We start from the raw sequence: 20476 nt of genomic DNA on the forward strand, positions 1-20476 counted from the left end.
CAACAACGTCAGAGGCGACCTACAACAGATCCTGAACACAGGAGAGGAGACACTCCTGCTCCAGCTGCTCGTGAAGTGACATAAAGTCAGGAGCCCCAATCTCATTGAATAACACACTGAAGCTGCTCCCTACCAGCGTGCTGTACCAGGACGCCAAGGTTATCTGACAGCTGACTGACCTCCACTGTCTTCTAGTGTCTGCTACCGAACCGTTGGGGGGTGACTGGTAACTCGATGTATCAGATCAATTTTACAGACATTTTTACGTCTTCAGCTCTTCTAATTGAGTTGATTGGTAGGTTAGTTCATGGTTTTAAGTCATATTTGACTCTGATTAATAAGTTGGGTGAAGTAGAAATGTTACCAGGGCAACCGATGGGACTTGTTACTGCGTTATCATCAAAGGGTTCCAGTCTTCCAGTCTTACCTACAGAGCCGCAGGGATGTGAGCTGATTGATGGAAATTTTGGAAAATGTGAAAAGTTGTTTAGTTTTTAGTTCGTTAGGTTGGAAATTCCTGGAAGTGATTCTGAAGAGTCTATGAGATGCCGCCGCCGCCGCTGCCACCGCCACTGTACCCGCCACTGTACCCGCCTTGGCTCCTGGGTGGAACTGGGTGTGACCCTGTGCTATTATCCTGCTGCACCTGCCGTCCTGGCGCCTCCTCTTCTTTTCTTTGGGAGCACCACAGCAAATGTCATTGTCTTGTTGATATTTTTACATTGGAGAGTTGCAATATTCTGGCTGCCCTGGTTTCAGTGCTCTGACTGCAGGAAGTTTTACCTCACAGCTGGAGCAGCACAGTGGACCAACAAAGACATCCCACTACTTTAAAAAGTCTAAACTAATAAAGAACAAGATATAGAGAGAGAGATGTCTATATCTCTGCGCCACAAGTAGATCCACTACACGAGCCCCTGCTCTCGGCTCATCTGAACTCTTTATTGTAACGCAGGCCTACAGGAACTAATTCCTCCATTTTAAAACACAAGGCCCGTTTCAACCTGCTGGAAGGAAAAGTTGTAAAAGTGTTTATGATGCAAAGCAGTGAAGTATGATCTGGTGAAGTAGAAAGGGAAGAAAAGAAATGTGGAGGTGAAAGTGATTTAGAGGGGTTGAGGGGGGTAATAGGAGACAGTGAGGTGTGATGTAGCGCTGTGAGGAAAATGGAGAAGTAGGGGTGCATTATTAGCAAAGATTGAGTGTCATTTAATGCAGGAGTGAGTGGAGAAATTATTGCATGGCTGCTACACTAGCTGACTATAGATGTGACACATAGCTCATAAGGCTGCTATCCCAGCTGAATGAGAATGATCCCATTATTGCAGGCTGAATACTAACCGCTACAGCTCAGATAGGGCTGGCAGCAAAGAGCTGAGCTGGCTAATGACTGTATGTCACTGTAATGGTGTGTCTCTATCAAGTGGCTGTGCCTCTGTGGGATGCTTAGCTCTTCATCACTCCACCACACCGACTCAACTCCTCTTTATCCTGCTGCGGATGACCTTGTCAGTGGTGCTTTAGCTGAAAAAGTCATCTTTGCTAGAGGTCACAAGCACCATTACATCTCCATCTTCAGCTCTGAAGCTCCAATCTAAATTTGAAGCCACCTGCCACGTGGGGACAGATGGTGTTCTTTTTTTCCTCCAAGTAAAGAAAGATTCTGATCGCCTGTACCAACGGCTTGGGAACAATTAGCTGCGCTGATTCAGATGCATCCCATATAGAAGGCCATTCTCCTCCAGCATTATTCACTTGAATGTCCTGTGGGCTGTCACCAAGTAGAAAACGTAGATATTTCATTCTTAAATGCTCCAGACATAATTTTCACTCCAAGTATAGCAGAATTTAACCGATGTCTGAGGCCTGATCTTCAGCGAGGTAATGCCTGAAGGGTCAACACACCTGGAGGGGGGTGGGGGCGTGCTGTCAATTAGATCACGTACACAAATGTGAATCAGTCACTGACATGGAGTCAGTCTCAGGGTTGTAAGATGCGCAGGGGGGACTTTAAATTCCAGATTCTTTCCTTTTATTATTTGAAGGTCATTTGAAGCTGTTTGAGTAATTTAAGATTCAGTAACAAATTGTTATGATGAAATTGTAACCAAGTGTATTGTTAAAATCTGGAATAAATGTACCATTCAGACATCTGAGCTATTTCAGACATTTGGGAACCTGGCCAGGCGGCACGGTGGTGCACTGGTCCTCACTGTGGCCCCCAGCAAGAAGGTTGTGGGTGGAGCCCCGGCTGCAGCATGGGATCTTTCTGGGTGAGTCTCCATGTTCTCCCTGTTCCTGCTGGGTTCTCTCTGGTACTCCAGCTTCCTCCACAGTCCAAAGACATCAAGAGGGACCAGGTTAATCCAGACTCTAAATTGACCGTAGGCGTGGCTGGGAGAGCCAATGGTTGTCTGTCTCTATGTGTTGGCCCTGCCATGGACTGGTGACCCGTCCAGGGTGAAGGCTGCTGGGATAGGCTCCACCCCCCACCACCCTGAACAGGAGAAGAGGGGGAACTTGGAGGGATGGATGGATGGATGGATTGATGGAGATGGATGAATGCATGTATGGAGATGGCTGGATGATGGATGGATGTATGGATGGATGTATGGATGGAAACCTGGCCTGGACCAGGGTGCACTTGACTCCAAAGTCCAGTTCATTTGATTCGTGTGAATACAAAACATCCCTGAGTTTGCTTCCAACGGTGGTTTCTTTTCCTCCAAAACCTCAACAGTCACGTGGGATGTGTCCCTTCCATCCTGCGAGATGTCTGGTCGACGCTGAAACAGGAAGACAAGCAGGGGGGTCGTCGGTGGCGTCTCCAAGATTATAAAAACAGCCGTCATAACGTGGAGTCATTTGACTGATGTGGTTACCTTATCGTCTTTGTGTGTACCGTGGACTACAAAGCAACTCAGTGTGCACTGAACAAAACACTTGAAATATTGTATATCTTGTATAAACGTCTTTTATCTAAACACAGCCCATTTTGGTAACTTGTGTTGAGGTCATTGCTCAGACGTGAGGCTACCGAGCACATCCCTGCAGCCAGCTCCTCAACTCTACCTGACGCTGCTTGTGTGAAACTATAACTCTTATTTCCTGCATGAAGCATTTTCTCTAACCACTGCAATGCCAAATTAACTATCAATCCCAAGTGCTTGCATCTTGTCATTTTCATTCATATTTCCTCACTCAGGAAAATCTACAATCACTCACAGTCGCTCGGCAAGATTTCCGAGCAAAGCGCAGATACATTTCCACACCACACTAAAATGATGTGGAACAAGTCGAGTTCCCAACAAGATACAGAACAAAGGCACAAAGCCTCACAGAAGCTTTAAGTATGGACGCAGACGGGAAATCATTCTTTATGTTCTGGCGAAATCAAACAGGATGGTTTGTTCGGCGTCTTTGGTCAGAGAGAGCATTCCTCCATCACCACTGCTGAAACGTAGGCCAGCAGCACCTTAAGTGTGACATCAATACAAACAGGATGAGGAAGTAACTGCCCCTTTTGTCTTGTGAACGCGTGTTTGAACCAGTAGGTACAGTGTAGCATTCCACCCTGACACTCAACGCTTCTTCTGCTATTTTCAAGTCAGGCCCGATTTCTCCATGTGTGTAGGTTGTAATGATTGATAGAGACAAAAATGATTGGAATCATTCCAGGACTGAGCAAGAACACTATGATCATAACTGCAAAAACTGCTGCATGATGAACTACCCCATCAGAGACCGTCCACCATTTTTTGGCAGGCTCCCCCTTCTCTCCTTGTGCTCTGCTCTGCTCCGGCTCCAACAAATATAGATGACGATCCCACTGAAATACATCCTCTACACTGCAATCAGCTAAATATTCAACCATGACTTTGGAATTAAATTGGAACATTTCCTCGTTGTCACGGCTGAATTAATGCTCTGGTCATTTTCAGCATGACTTCTGCAAAAATGTGAAAATGAAGAGAAAGTGAAATTTAACTGGAGGTCAGTGCAAAGGACTGTTTCTCCACATCTCCTCCCACTTAACATGATCACGTCACACCAAATACACAAAGACAACACCCAACACTAATCCAACCTCCACCTGCATCTACGCCCCGGATGGCCAAACACTGGAACACTTCAAATCATTGTGCATCCTGCTTTCTTCCATCTCCGTAACATCGCTAAGATCAGACACATCCTGGCTCAAGAAGATGCAGAAAAACTAGTCCCTGCTTTTGTCACTTCCAGGCTGGATTACTGCACCTCCCTCCTACCAAGCTGGACTAATAAGTCCCTAAAGACTCTCCAGCTGGTCCAGAACGCTGCTGCCCGTGTGTTGACTTGAACTGGTAGAAGAGACCAGGTCTCTCCTGGACTGCGTCTCTGCACGGCTCCCTGTCAGATTCAGAACAGAATTCAAAATTCTCCTTCTAACATACAAAGTCCTCAACAGTCAGGCTCCTTCATCCCTGACAGAGCTCCTAGTCCCCTATGATCCAGCTAGAACCCTCCACTCCCAGGATGCAGGGTTCCTGCTGGTTCCTAGAGTTCTAACAGTGGAATGGAGCCAGAGCCTTCAGCTATCAGGCTCCCCAGTCTCCCAGTTTCAGTCCAGGACCCAGACCCCCTCTCTAGGTTTAAGAGCAGACTTAAGACCTCCTTGTTGATCAGGCTTATAGTTAGGACTGCTTAGGCTGGCCCTTAGATCTGCTGCTATAGGCTCAGACTGCTGGGATCTCCCATGATGCACTGGGCTTCTCTCTCCTCCTCCTGTCCTCATACGTGTTACTAACTCCTCTTCTTCTCCCCTCATCCCAGATCCTGGTGCTGCTGGAGGAGGCTCCAGACCTGAAGAGGCTCCAGCTGCCACCCGTAGCTCCACCTGCTCACGTCCCCGTCTGTCCATCAGTCTCTCCTCCTGTCTCTCTCTCTTTATCTCTGTCCCTATCTTTCCTTCTCATACAAATATAATTGACTTGACTCCCTATCAATCAGTTCAATCCATCCATCCATCTTCAACTGCTTATTCCAAGTCAGGTCATGGATGTAGCAGTTCCAGCAGAGACCCCAAACCTCTCTTTCCCTTATCAACAAAGAGTTCCCAGGCCAGCATGGAGACACAGTCCCTCCCCCTGGTCCTCCGTCTGACCCACAGCCTCGTCCCAGCTGGATACATGGAACACTTCCCCAGGGCAGCGCCCAGGTTGCATCCTGGCTGGAACAACCTTAACCGGCTCAGTTCAATGCGAAGGAGCAGCAGCTCTAGTCCGAGTCTCGAGTCTCGAATGACTGAACTTCTCACCCTCCTGAGGAAACCCATTTTGTTCGCTTGAATTCATGACTTCATCCTTTCAGTTATGACCCAAATTTAGTGACCATAAGTGAGAGTAGGAACAGAGACTGACCGGTAGATCAAGAGCTTTGCCTTCCGGCTCAGCTCCCCTTTTTCAACCCCAGTGCGGTAAAGCAAAACTGACCCCGTTGCTCTGGTTCGCCGGCCCAGTACAGCTCCACAGTCCCGTCACTGACGAACCCCTGTGTTCAGACAAAACGAGTCCAGAGTGAAAAAACACTGGAATGTCTTTGCGTGTCATCATTAACACCATGAACTTGCGCCGGCATGAAAAGTGAAATGAAATACGAAGACAAATATATCAACATGTTTACATCATCTTTGCCTTTTAATGTTCGTGGCAGCAGCCTGGTAAACCAGACCAACAATTCGCTGTGTGAATGACTTTACTCCGTGAACGACGCCATCAAACTCAACCGCTCCTGCTGGTCGCTGATTGGTCCAGCCAGAAATGTGGTGTGTGTGCAACCGTAAGATGACCACACGTCGCCAAACAGAGTCTCAGTGACCCTGGCCCCTGTTGCAATGGTGATAATGCCACTTGGGCTGTTGAAGCTGATCCAAGATCAGCTACTACAGCCATAACGGAATCTTTCACAACCAGTAACAGAATTGTAGGAAGTTAATTTGTAAAGTTTTTGCACACATTCACCCTGGCACCTGCGTTTGTCCTGCTGTGTAAACAGTGCCACATCATCAACTTTTATCTGTAACTCGTCTGTGCATTTTGCTCACTGACATCATTTTATCCTGTGGTCTAACCACAAATAGGTATGGCTCCCCAGGGCGTGATTGCTATATTCCAGGGAACTGGACTTTGAGGTTCCTCCCCTGAGACTATCTATCTTTTCCTGATAAAGAGTGCAAGTCTGAAAGCCGTGAGCTATCAGTCATGCTGTTAGTTCATGGTTATCATCAGCGGTGGCCAAGGCCATTAGCCCAAAGACATTAGCAGCAGCCATCAGCAAGGCCATTAACTCCTCTCCCTGCTAAAAGGCGACTGTCCCTCACAAAGACTCATTAAGGAGATGAAGAGAGAGATGGTGAATGCAGGGAAAGACAGGAAATGAAGAAAGAAGGAAGAGGGCAGGGGCAGTTGAGAGAGTACGGTAAAGGGGGAAAAGGAGGGGCGGATATCATTTCCCCCAAATTGCAATCAAACGTTTGTGGAGCATACACTCTTAAGCTCCTTTCTAGCAAGCTCCTCATCTAAAATGGTTTGATTAAAATTTAAAAAGGAAAATTAAATTCTTAACCATATATTATGAGCAATGAGGAATGAATGAAAACTTCCAGATGCTCCGCCAAATTTTAGCACTCATGTGTGGCACCGTCTCTGGTTTCTAGTTTCAGTGGTGAAAAAGATATTAAGAGGAGCAAATGCCTCTTAGCTGCTGGATAATTAATCTCCGTGTGGATTTCAGGGCTCCAGAACCCCACTGGAGGCCTAACTGCTAGCTTAGCTGCATGAAATGCTAGCACGCCATCTCAAAAGTCAAAAACCTATTTCTGCAAAACAGTGTTTGCCTGTCTTAACAGAACGAGGGTTCTGATAAATATTCGTTTGGGAAAAAAGTGTTGAAAATTACCCGGTGCTGCTATTTTATCAGATATATACCCAGAACCGCTGCTTGAGTAACTCATAATAAGCTGTGGGTGTGTGTGTGAGAGAGAGAGAGAGAGAGAGAGAGAGAGAGAGAGAGAGCATGACTGCAGGGCTTGCCTCTGCTGCCTTTCTGAAAAGAAACTAAATTCTACATCTATTTCTACCTCTGCTTTTTTCTCCAGAACCCCACAAAAAGCGATGGGGCACAAGCAGCAGCACCAGGCAGCTCCAAACACGCAGCACTTCTACTACAAAAGCTGATATGTTACGGTCTCATTCCAACTGTAGAAGTCAGTCTGGGTAGCTGTTAGCAAGTTGAAAACATGTCGCGTAATGGAGGATCGTCTGATGTCAAGTAGGTGTTGAATTCCACCTGGAAGCTTGCTGGGCCAATGTTATTGTCAATATTCACCAATGAAAAAAGCAGCAATAGCTGGGAATGCTATGATTCGACTCAACCGATGAGCTTTCAAACGACTCTGGCTAAAGGTTCCATCTGGTGCACTCTGTAACAAAGAATAAATCAGGAGTGCAGTGGTCAATATCGCCGTTGTACTTTGGTTAGGGTAGCAACAACACAGCGCCAGAAGTCTCCAGTTTTGGGGAAGTACCACATCAAGCGTGACTGCATCTTGATTCTTGAGCTGTAAAAAAAACTTGTAATGCAACAGCATTAAACTGACGGTTTTTGGCGTGTGGGAGGAGGCTGTGTGCCATCTGCTGAATGTCCATTGGGTCATCTTTTAACTGTTTTCATTGTGTTTTATACTTAAATTATTATTTATATTCATAATGCAGCCAGCAAAGTTTCCTCCTGTGACCTTCAGGAGGACTTCAGAAACGCGTAGAGGAGAAGCATTCGTTAAGGGCGTCAGGCGCCAAACGAGGTGAGCAGCTCGCTTTTTTTTTTTTTCTTTTTTTAAGTTCTGGTTTGTGCTTCTGTTCTCTGATTGCTGACAGAAAAATAAAAGATTAAAAAAACAACTAAGATCTGAATTTCCCAAATCAAATAATGAATAGGTTAACCCTTATAGCCCGATTGGCCCGCCGCCGGGCTGAAAAACGCTGGACGTAATTGGGCGCTGTAAAAATGTACGGAAATTTGACGGCAATGTTTACTTTTGACTCTAATGCTCACAAAACAGGGTCGGGTGTCTGTTTTAGAGCAAACGTTACCTTTTCATGGTGACTTTAATCTGTTTTGGTACAAAATCGGGACATTTAAATTTTGCGACCACAGCGGAATCAAAGTTGAATAGTGTCGCATAGACTTCTTCTTTACGGCAGTGTTTGTAGTCTTTGGAAAGGGGAGAAGCTACTGAATCGATCGACACCTACCATTCCAAGAACTACAAATCCCAGCTACATAAAACTTCGAGCGTAAAACCTGCGCAAACTATGCGCTCTTGCCGTCTTTTACACGCGCGCCCCACAGATGAAGGCAGGCCGCTGAACAAAAGCCAAAAGCTCCAATAGTTAGTAGTACACAACTAAAATTAAAATTTATTGTAATTTGGAGCCAGTTTTCATCAGAGGTAGAAAATAATTCCTTTGGCACAATTTGAAAACTGAGTTCTCTCCTGGGTGTATCCTTACAAAATTCTTGATCAAGGCTTCACTGTTTGCCCAAATTCTATCAACTTTGGTAAATTTGTGGTCAAGGAGTGGATGAAGCTAATCAGTGGTGTCTGGGTGCATGAAATCATTGCTAGCATGGTGTTTTCCTCTGTCAAAAAAAGAAAATATTTTGGTGAGAGTAAAAAACGTAATTTTTTCTCTGGTTTATTCCAATTTACTCAGGCTTAATGACAGATACAACACTTCTGACACTTGAAACACATTCTCTGAAGTCCCTAGATGTCCAAGGACACCAAGAACATGCATGTAACCTTTAGTAACCCAGCAAGCAGGCCCACACTGGGCCCACAAAGGCCTGTAAGACTTTGCTCATTGGCAATACGCTGGCCCCTTAGTGCTGGCCCCGCAGCAGGCAGCCCTAACTAAACCCACGGGGCACCTGCACTGGCCCTGTGAGGGCCCGCAGCAGGCAGCCCTAACTAAACCCACGGGGCACCTGTACTGGCCCTGTGAGGGCCCGCAGCAGGCAGCCCTTATTTAGCCTTCACTAGGCCCTCATTTAGCCCACACTGATATTGCAGGTAATTACCCTGCTAATCATACATTTATAAATACACTAGTTTCACACATCTAAAATGGATGCACTCACTGATTCTCGCTTGTGTCAAAAACGCACGATTCAATAAACACACACACACATAACACACTTGAGTTCTTTTTTATACCAAACTTTATTAGTACTTCACTGGTACATTACAATATTAGAACACAGAGAGAAGGAAGCCTCCTGCTGATTTTTGTTAAGCCTCCTGCCGATTGTTTAAAAATTATTATTACCATTTTTTAAATTTAAACACAGCACAAAACACAACACAACAGTCTATGGTTGAAACCCTATGGTTGAAACCGAAACAGGGTGACGTCATCAGTTCATCGCAGAATCGCGCGACAGACGCGAGGGAGCATAAGGAGAAGGTAGTTAGCGCAGTTCGCGCGGGAGTACAGAGATCTCGCGGGAGGCGTCACGCGCGAGGCATGAAGCAGCCACGGGGAGGAGGACTCCTGCGAGACCACGGCGTGTCAAGCACCGCAACGTGAGTATGACGGGCAGCAATATCGCATGTAGCGTAGTGGGGCCTGATCCGTGTACCCTTCGTTCTTTCGTTTTTCTGTTTCCAAACCAAATTAAAAAAAACAAAAAAACAACTTTGTTTTTTTGTTTTTTCTCTTTAAAACCAGAACGGGAAAACAGAAATACAGAATAACACAAAATCACATGTATCATTTGTTCTTTCTATTTATTTTTGGAAATCGAAAATCAAAAAATGAAAAAGGGTTAATATGCTATATTGTTAATGAAATTGCACATGCAAAAGGTGATAAAGTACTTTTTATTGGTATTTATTTGATTCTTATTCAAGACACTTTGATAAGAATGAGGAGACGGTGCCTTTACCGGCCACTCGCTCGTTCGCACCCGGCGCCGGTCTCTCTCTCTCTCTCTCTCTCTCTCTCTCTCTCTCTCTCTCTCGCTCCATCACTCACTCACTACGCACACTCGTCACGCACTGCCTCATTCACGTCCGGAGCTGCGCTGTTCTTAACACGTAGCATTCTTGACTCTCACTTGACTCCGTGTTTGTTGTCGAAGATGCTGTCTTTGCGCAGGCAATAAAATGTTTTTGTGAATGGAATAGCTGGTCATGAAAGTTGTGTCACGTGTCAATAAAAAGAGTTAGATCAAGATAGGAGGTTAAAGAAAAGTTTGAAAGCATCAGTAGGCTGGGTTGATGAGAGTGCGTTTGAGACCCCAGCAACCATGAGTGAGGCGTCGAGCGACAGCAAGCGGATTATAGTGTTGGAGTCCATATTTGATGGGTTATGAAGGTGAATCTTATATCAAAGACGGTTAGATAAATAGAATATCTTTGCTTATATTGTCTAGTAGTGGAATAAATCAGATTGCACGGTAGTATCTCTGCTTTATAATAGTTTGTAACTCAATGGGCCGCTTATGAACGTCATACGGCTGCCTCTTGAGCCAATCAGACGGCGAATTTTCCGGGCCGTCCCAATAGCCACTCCGCGTCCCGATAGCCACTCCGCGTCTGCCGCAGCTTCATAACACTCACAACACAACATTCATAGTAGCTGCATCCACGCACATTCTTACTGTGATGCGTGCGTCCGCGGATACAGAGGCAGACACACACACACACAAAGACAAAGACAGACAGGCGCGCGTCTTCATCCCTGCGGGCTGGCGCTTTAGCGCAGGCACAAAAAAATCCCTCACGGAACCGTTCATTGACCGAACCACATGGGAACCCCCCCCCCCCCCCCCCCGAGGGCGCGGCCATGAACAACTAATGTTGGGACAACAGAACAGATAAAAACCGTGATTGCCACTGAATGAGTAACATCCCTCAGACAGAGACTGATAGAGAGCCATATTACGGAGCAGTTTTGAGAAAGGAAAGCTAGCTTGCAGTACCAACTTAGCTAACATCCTGCGAAAAACAGTTCAAATTAAAAAGTTAAAATTCATGGTTTAGAGAGAAAATAACTGAGAAATGTCTTGGAAATTTCCAGTGACCCACTCACCCTATTGAACTAATCAAATTAATGACATAAATCTATGAATATTACCAGAAAATCAGGAGCCCAGTCGATGTCTTTTCTCTGCGCCTTTTCTGAAATTCCCTTCAAAAAAAGTGAGGGAAAAGACATGGGCTGCCAACAAAAAATAAGCGTGGGCCCACAGGTGCAAAAGTCCTTTGGGCCCCATGTGGGCAAACCTGCACTGGACCTGTTAGGGTTTGGTCTGGGCTGGCCCTAGCCCACAGCGCCCGCAAAAAGCCTGCATGGGCCCCACTGGGACCTGTTTGCAGGGAAAGTGTAGTAATGACACATTTACTATGGGTATGTCTTTTTAGGCCTTTTTTCCTGAAAATATGCTGTGAGTGGAAGAGTTTAAGGAAAAAAACAACAATTTTTTGTTGAAATTGTAAAATTGTTTCCTTGCTCTGATGTCATCAGGGATGTGGATGGAATGCGGGTTACACTGACGGACAACGTCCTCAGTCCCTGCCAGTGCTTAGGACTTCCTAGCTTGTGAAAGGCCAAATTGCGTGAGTTTACCACCGACGGCTATCTTCTCACGTCTTGCTACTGTCTTTTTTTCAACAGACCTACAAAAGGTAGCACTAATAGTGCAGTGAGTGAGTGTGCACATACGGTAGATTTGTGTGCGCACACCGGGAGTGGCAGGATTGAATCCTGGCGGCGCGCCTGACAAAAGGGAAAACGGGTGTCTAAAAATCCACCAGAATGCAGGAAATTAAATGGATGAAACTCAAAATTTTCTGGGGGAGGACCACCAGACCCCCCCACCTGATTTTTAGTACCCCTAATACTCAAGTGAAAGCTACGTGCCTGGCTCCAACCCTGATGATTCACATCAGCTGATTGGACTTGATGTCCATGGCGTGTACCGAACAGCTGACTGACACCTCTGTCCATCTACTCCATATTTTAACTCGTCTTACAGCTTCTGCATGTACCCGACTTTATAGGCCGTATTTAAGCGATCCTACGTTCACTTATAAGGCACAAGTGCTTTGGAGCTTGTCCGGGGAGTTCCGGTCGGTTCAGCAATGAATATTCCGGGTGAAAGGTGTAAAGTGGTCCTCTTCACACTCCAAATTAATCAAGCGTGTGTTTGTAACCTCTCCCACTCCCTTCAAGAGCCAGGCGTGCCGGCCCCTCGGCGTGCCGGCCCCTCGGCGTACCGGGGCCGGTCTGAGGAATCCACAGTTTTCATTTGAGGAATCCATTTGGTTGTGACTTTCTAACAAACCGCTGGGAGGCCTTCCTCTGCCCTGTCAGGTTTGTAACTGCAGTCTTTAGATGTGCCGCTTAGACGTCTCAGGGTATTCATGGAAACATCGCGGCCTCTGAAAGCAGCGTCGTCTCCAAACTCAATAATTAATGAAGGCGATCTCCATAAAAAAAGTAATAAAGAAATAACGCGGAAAGCTCCTGGCACACCATAAATACACACCCCTTTGTCTCCTGTGCTTGAATGTGTGCTGTCTCCCAAACGCTGGGGACCCACCAATCATGTGCGCTGCAGTGTGTGTGTGTGTGTGTGTGTGTGTGTGTGTGTGTGTGTGTGTGCAGCTAACAACCAAACAAACCATCAGCCCTCTGCAGGAAGACAATAACACACTCACATCACTTCAGACTGGGATTTGCGCGAAGCTGCACTTTCGTTGGCGTTTTGTGACATCACCTGTGCGTACTTTGATACATGAATCAGGGTTTGTGTTGATTTTCTCCACAAGGGTTTTATTTAATTGTCTGTGTTATTTCTATGTGTGCCTTTAAGTCAGGAGACTTCAAAAATTTCAAGATGTTCTTATAATGACAATAAAGTTTGATTGATTGATTGATAGCTTTATAGCCTGATACAATATCAACGTTCCTGCTTTTCATATTCATTTTTGTTAAAATAAGAATTCATGTTTTGGACTAATAATAATAATTGTAAATACGTTATGGTGTGCGGTTGGTTTTCAGAGCAGCAGCTTCACCTGCCAGCGCCTCCTGTGACGGTGAGGGAGGCGGTCAGCGTGGATGTTTGGAGGAACTGTGGCTTCCACATGAAAAGAGGGATCCAAAAAAAGAGTTGGACAAAGAAAATGCATTTTGCAAACATTTGTCACCACCACGGTGGAGCAGTGGTCAGCACTGGGGGAACCCCGCCTCTCGCCTGGAGGCTGCTGGGATGGATGGATGGATGGATGGATGGATGGATGGTGTCACCACCATTAGATATTCGATTAACACAACCAACTCTTAAACTCACCTGGCAAGACGCTGTACCTGCTCCTGTAGAATATTGTGATATTTTGTAAAACCCTCATGCTATCGTACCGTGACCCACGTGTCAGGATGTGTTACGTGTCTTCTTGCCAATGTGTGCCTCTCAAGGGAGAGAAGTGATGCGAACAATCCGTCCCACCTCCCCTGTTGATCTCACTGATGAGGCGTATTCTCTAACTCTGGAACGTCAGCAGCTGGTCATGATGTGTGTGGCGTGGTAACTCTCGCTATCATCATCAGGAAGTGTTACGGGGGACTGGAGGTGAGTGTTGTCTGAGTCTGCTTCTGCCTCATTCCTCTCACAGACAAGGTGTGTCAGTCTGGTTGTTGTTCGTGGGTGAACACTGTGTTCTGCTGGGGGGGGGGGGGGCAATGGTTTAATATAAGAAGAATGATATCAGAGTTGGATTTGGGGCACAAGAGATGATGGCGGAGATATTATTCTTATTTTTCTCTCCGAGACTCCAGAGGGGACTGAATGACAAAGCTCCCTTCTCTCTCTCTCTCTCTCTCTCTCTCTCTCTCTCTCTCTCTCTCTCTAACACACACACACACACACACACACACACAAGCAGACAGTGCACTGGATGTCAATAGGTTTGTTTGGGAGCCAGGATCAGGTGATTCACTATGTAGGTCAGAGGAAGAAACCAGGCAGAGAAGAGCAAAGTGTCAGGATAGTTAATAATGAATCAATCCTTTTCTCTCTCGCCGCCTCGTCCTGACACAGACTGGAGACGGACAAACACCTGTGTCCTCGGGGAGCCTTCAGCTTGGATAATCCCCTAAAGGTGCAATTCATGAATGTGTTGTCATTACTGGTAGACCTAAATTTAAGTTTTCCTGTATCAACAATGGGTATTTCCTCTGAGCAGCCTCACACGTGCACGCACTGAACATTTTGAGGAACGACGCCATTCCTGGTAGCGCAAGGGAGAACCCACAAAGGCTGGCGTAGTATAGAGATGGGTGGTACGGCAGAATGATTGACGCTCATACCCACAGAGGCTGGTGGCACAGGATATCCTGCTGTAGGCGTCTGCGGATGAAGAGGAAGTGCAATCTGCAACAGCTCATAGGAAACAAGCTTCAGAAAATATCAGCGTGGAGCGATGGCGAGCAGCAAAATGACATCAGGCGCAAAAAACAGGCAGTTTTACCAAACGTATGATGACTGGAGGTCCATACCTGAGAGGATACGGGATGGAAATATGGAATTTATGTGTGGGTGTGAGTGATGTCAGCGTCCCTACGAATGATACCTACTTTTACAAATTATTTTCCTTTTTTTCTCTGACTATAGAACTTATCGATACTATAGGAGTGTATTATATATCACATATAAGACAATATAAATGGTAACCGCTTGCATCTCTGCAATGCAAGAAGTAGTGACAAAAAAAAATAAAGATGTTGATGAAAGCGCACGAACACCAGAACTGGTTGATACCTCCTCTCAACAGGTGAGTTCACTCTGTCACATGAAACTGTTCACAAAGACCCTGGTCAGAGTTCATTTTAGCCTGAAACAAGCTAGCGCCAATTCTTTTGACCTCCCGATGCAGCGGCGAGTCGTCGTAGCTCACGATCGCTGTGGTTCACCTCAGTGACTCACCTGAGGGTTCCGTCTTGAAGGCTCTGTTGGAGGCGTGAGCTCCAGCTGTCCTGGCTGGAGCTCACGCCTCCAACTTCTCATTTCCGCAAGTGAATATTTGATTTCAGTACAGTAAAAAAAAGCAGCTCAGTTCATCAATTAGCACCAAATCATAACAAAATGTATCTCATGATGTTGTGGAAATGGAGATTATTTAAGAAGCAGTAATTCTCCATGAGCAAGCAACAAAAAACTGCCTTTAAACAGGCAGAAACGCAGCACAGACCCAGGCTCTGGGTGGGCGGCCGTCCGCCTCGACCAGCAGGACGGAGAGACGGGGATAGAAAAACGTAGTAATCATCAGCATAATAATGCTCGTTATTATCAAGTACAATCTGCACCTCCACATCCTCATTGCTCACATAATGTTTTGAGTTTTCAGCTCCTGTTGACAAAGTCCATTTTGTGTGTGTGTGTGTGTGTGTGTGTGTGTTATGCACTGGATACTGTTTCTCGTGCTTGTTCTTGTGAGAACAGTCCTGAGGAAACTGGAGCCAGGTAGGAAGCAAGGGAGGAGGCACAGGAAGTGAAGGGAGAGAGCGAGGAGGAGGTGATCCAGATGGGGGGAGGCAGAGCTCCATATCTCAAACAATGGGGGAGCTGTGACATGATGGGATTCCCCTACATTCCCCTGTTTGTCCCAGACACAGATGCTCGCTGTGACAACAGAGTGCGAGCTGCAGTCATGTGCAGGAATGAGAACCGTGATGCACTCGTGTTTGTGCATAGAAGGCTCATTGTTGCAGGGAAACGATGGAACAAAATAAGATCTTCAGTTACACAAAAAACAAAAACCCAGAGAAATTCAGCAGCGTGAGCTCGTGGCCGTCTCAGGTGCAGCAGAGGATCTTAGTGGTCGCGTCTGCTGATAGAACGAGCGACTTATGAATGCATTGTGTAACAAGTTGCGCAGTGCAGAGATGTCGGACCTTACACAACAGACCCACATATTTCCACATACACGCACACACACGCACACACACACTCAAGCATGTTTTTGCCCACATTACTGCCACTGCCACAGTAATGGGGTCACTGACAGCCTGCTGAGAGCTCTGCTGCTCCCCTTTTGTCTGTTTGCCTTCATGTGATTCTCTCTCTCTCTCTCTCTCTGTCTGTCTCTCTCGCTCTCAAGAGCCTCAAGAGTCTTTGTTGTCCCTTCATTGTGATTGGTTTACTTGGAAGTGTGCCCTGTTTTAATTTACCGCCCCGGGGCAGATACATTAACCTCTGTAGATTCATGACTACAGCTGTGTGTCCATGCACAGACATTAATCTGCATATGTGTTGGTTTTCAGCAGATCGATGAAGCCGTGCACGCGTGCGGTTCTGTATTATATTGTATGTTTTATAAATCGCTGTGTACTTTTTCACACATGCACGCCACTAATGACTAAATCAGTCACGGATGGCGGTGGACACAGCCTCTGTACTTCCTCTATGAACCGCTGCTGCTGGCCCTTCATTCTTCGGACATCTCCACTCACATCCAATTCACCAAAGCATTGAGATGAGGAGATCGATTCGGTTTTGAGGTCTTTGCAGTGTTGTCACTCATAAATTTTGATACGAAGAGCAGCAGACTGGGACTGCAGCCAATAAGTCAGCTACGTCATGCTCCTGGAGTCAAACTGTGCACGGGGATGATGTATTTCTGTTGGTTAACCCGCAAGCTACCTTCACGCGTTCCTTCAACCGGTGAGATTTTTACACTGGATTTGAAAATAAGGTCATGAGAATTTCATGCTTTGCTCGGCAAGATGATTTAAACTCATCTGCATGAATACGACTTTTATGATTTCTGAGGCATGAAGTAAACATGAGCAGTGCAAAGCTAACAATGCTGTGAGCAAACTATTCTGCAGGTGCATGACTTCAGCGTCACTGCAGCTAGCTTCAGGCCGCCTCCGCTCTCACCACGTGGTTTTTCTTCAGGGGGAAAACATGCTAAAACATGCTAAGCTCGTGTCAACGAGGTCACACTGACTGAAATGTCACCAGCAAAGTAAACTCCTGCCAGTCTAAGTCACTGGCTTGGAGTTCACTCTGGCCCAGCTTCCCTCAGCTAGTACCAGGACCAGCGTGGATGTGCTGAGAAAGACCTCCAGCATCATCATCATCATCATCATCAGCATCAGCATCATCATCATCATCAGCAGCAGCAGCATCAGCATCATCATCATCACCATCAGTAAGGCGAGGGCTCAACAGCAACAACACCGGAACCACGCCTTTAATGTTGCGTAATCCATCACAGAACACGGGGGACTGAACAGCTGCATAAGTCACCTCCTCTTCCACCACCTGGAGAGAAAACAGACGCCAAGAGGTCCTGGAAAAGGCCGCCGCCATCTTACCCCGATGACATCTTACCCTGATGACATCATTGGCTGATAAAAACAACAACAACAACAACAAAAACTTTACTGGTCAACATCCAAGAAAAACTTTGAAAAAAGAGGACACATTAAAACTGAAAAGGAAAAAAACTTCTTCTCTGACTAAATTGATGGAACGCTGCATTTCCATAGAAGGACGCAGTTTCTGGAACGATCTAAAGAATCGACCTGCACGTTTTAGAGAGCAATTAAAACCAGTATGTTGATGAAACATGATGAGAGTTCGAGAATTGTTCTGATTTATCAAAGATGAACAAAAACAGCAACCATAACAACGAGACCAAAGGCTGTGTGGACCTGTAGATACTTTATTAATTTTGAGTAAGTTTGTTTCTTGTATTTGGAAACTGATTTCTAAGTATAAAGCAGCAGAGAAAATAAGATCTTTCTTCTTTTGCTCCCTTTGATACAAGATTTAGAAGCTTTTTTGGTTCATGTTATATTGTTATTTTTTTCCCGTTGCCGTTGAGTGAAACAAAGGATTAAATAAATTATTCTGATGGATAAATAAATCTGGTTCCAGAGTCTGTGCTGGTCCAGGATTATCCTGATTTACGAGGGCGATCAGTGTTCAGCACTTCCTACTACTTCTATCTTTGTGAGGACCTTGCCCCGTTACACTGACCTCAACCGTCACAACTAACTGCCTGATTCTAACCCTGACCCTAAAACCAAGTCTTGACCTTCAAACAGCCCTTTGAAGTTGTGAGGACCGGTCGAAATGTCCTCCCTTCCCAAAAATGTCCTCACCCTGTTAGTTAGATGGGTATTTTGGTCCTCACTATGTCACAACTACACACACACACACACACACACACACACACACACACACACAAAGCCAAGACCTAAAGTGGAAAAGCTTGTTTCGAGGCGAACCCTCAAGAGCAGATGCACATACTATATTCATGTGTGTGTTCTAGCGTGTGCTGTGACTCGTGTTCACTCTCTGTCTGTGTGCCTGTTACAAGCTGGCGTGTCAGTCCTGGCTGGGATAGTGCATGTACCCTGACATGCATACATGCACAATTTTGTAGGCCGACCCAGAAGTTAACATCTCCATGGTTCCCTCCACTAAAAGCCGGTTAGATTTTTATGCTGGATCCCGGATTCTTGTCGAAAATCAGCTCGGTGGCAACTTCTGTGTCGTAGGAATTATTCCTGCCTCACTCCTGTTTCTGTGGCAAATCATTCATCTCCCAGTTTGCATCTTTCTTGAAAAAAGCAAAACCCACCGTAAGAGTAACGACCTTTTATTTTTGCGAAATATATGGAGGTTTTTTTGTATATAAATTTGCAGTTTTCATCAACCTTTTCAAGTGCGATGCATAAAAGAACTTCAGAATAACCTGGTTAGCTGAAACAGTGTGAGCCACCGGAAGTACAGGCAGTTATAGAGGACAGACTTTGAGGGGTGCCACGCTGGATTAGAATCACTCCTTGTGCATCATAGCAAACACAGGAGAATTATTATTCTTCACAGTTACAATCTCAGTCCCGAGCTCCTCACCTGACAGCTGCTGGGATATTCGGACATTGCATGAACCTCAGAGCAGTGCGAGGAAGCAGCGATCCGGGAGAAACTCATTCGCGATCTTATTCTGCAGTCGTCACAGTGCTGGAGAGTTTGTCTGATAGTATGCCGACTAAATTAGCCTTAACTTGTTTTTCTGCAACTTTTAATTACTATGCTGCCCCCTACAGTTGTGGAGGTTTGAATACAAACAGGTATTTTTAATGGCGATCTGTCGTCATTGCATTTAGGAACCTGACTTCACTAATCCCAGACGTGGGTGATTTCAGGTAGTTATGTTTTGGTAACACTTTACAATGATGGTAGTTAATGCTCAGTTAGTTCACTATTAACCAATTATTAATAAAGTATTACTAATAGTTAATTAAGCAGTCACTAACCATGATTAATGCATCCTAATTGTAAAGTGCTACCTGTTAAGATTAATATGCATATATGTATTCTTGATGTCTACATGCTACATATGTGTAGTTGATTTGATATGCATTGTCATATTTTTTAATAAAATATTAAATTGTCAGTTAATTGCGTTGACACAAAACTAACTCTGAGTGCAAGACGCTGCTTTTCTCTGTTCATGTCGTCTTCACCAGCAGTAAAAGCTTTGACGGAGCCTCGCACTGTTAGCATCTGGGATTTGCCTCGCACTGACCCGTAAATAATGGTGACAAAAGGATATCCACCAGCAGGGCGGAACGCACTCACCAACCACAGGAGCAGCGTCACGTGGTACATAAATATAAATAGACCCACGTACAAAACCAACACGACCTCACTGACGACGACACGCACAAGCACGCAATGCACAGGACATTTAATGCAGCTCAGCACACCTGAACATACATACAGTCCTTGTGTACATAAATGCCTGACACACACACACACACACACACACGCACGCACAATGTGATACAAGTGTGTGCTCTCCTGTGTGATGAGGGGGCGCTGTAATAATAGAAGCCACCCTTCAGCATGAAGCTCTTTCATGCTCTGATGAACAAAAGTATCCCTTCAGACTTCAGCATGGTCTTCAAGACAATAAACACCACCAACAGAAGTGAACCCCTGTGAGGGTGCAGCACAACACCGACACCAGCAGAGCAACACCCAACGGGCATTCAGGGGCTTCACAGGTTCCAACACCGGAACCTCATTGGTAGGAAATTGTGAAATAATATCTATCAAGCAGACGTTTATCAGCATCCACGCCATGTTTCTGTTCCATCCTCCATCCAGGAACCTTGATGCATGATGCAGCCGGGTCAGGTGACCCAGCTGATCTCTACATGCGTGGTCTTTACGCAGCACCTGTCATGAGAATGAAAGCTGGTGAGCAATGAACCAGGTGGGATGAGGACTGCAGAGGAGCCGGAGCCAAAGACTGCTGGAGTCCAGGTTCCTGAAGGTTGGGTTTCACGACTGGAAACTGATATAGAATTAATCGTGGAGGTGCGTAGAACGATTGATTCATGAC

General features: G+C 45.7%; 1 long non-coding RNA gene across 1 annotated transcript; it reads left to right on the forward strand.

The window, feature by feature from the left end:
- Window positions 1-13552: 13552 nt before the first annotated feature.
- LOC147245692 (uncharacterized) lies at window positions 13553-14840 on the forward strand. Its single transcript, XR_015110080.1, has 3 exons — window positions 13553-13680; window positions 14149-14209; window positions 14294-14840. It is a non-coding gene; the product is annotated as an uncharacterized LOC147245692 (long non-coding RNA).
- Window positions 14841-20476: the final 5636 nt, after the last annotated feature.

This window comes from Aulostomus chinensis, chromosome 18 (assembly GCF_037954235.1).
Source record: "Aulostomus chinensis isolate RoL2024-O1b breed Wild chromosome 18, RoL_Achi_v1.0, whole genome shotgun sequence".
Classification (NCBI taxonomy): Eukaryota; Metazoa; Chordata; class Actinopteri; order Syngnathiformes; family Aulostomidae; genus Aulostomus; species Aulostomus chinensis.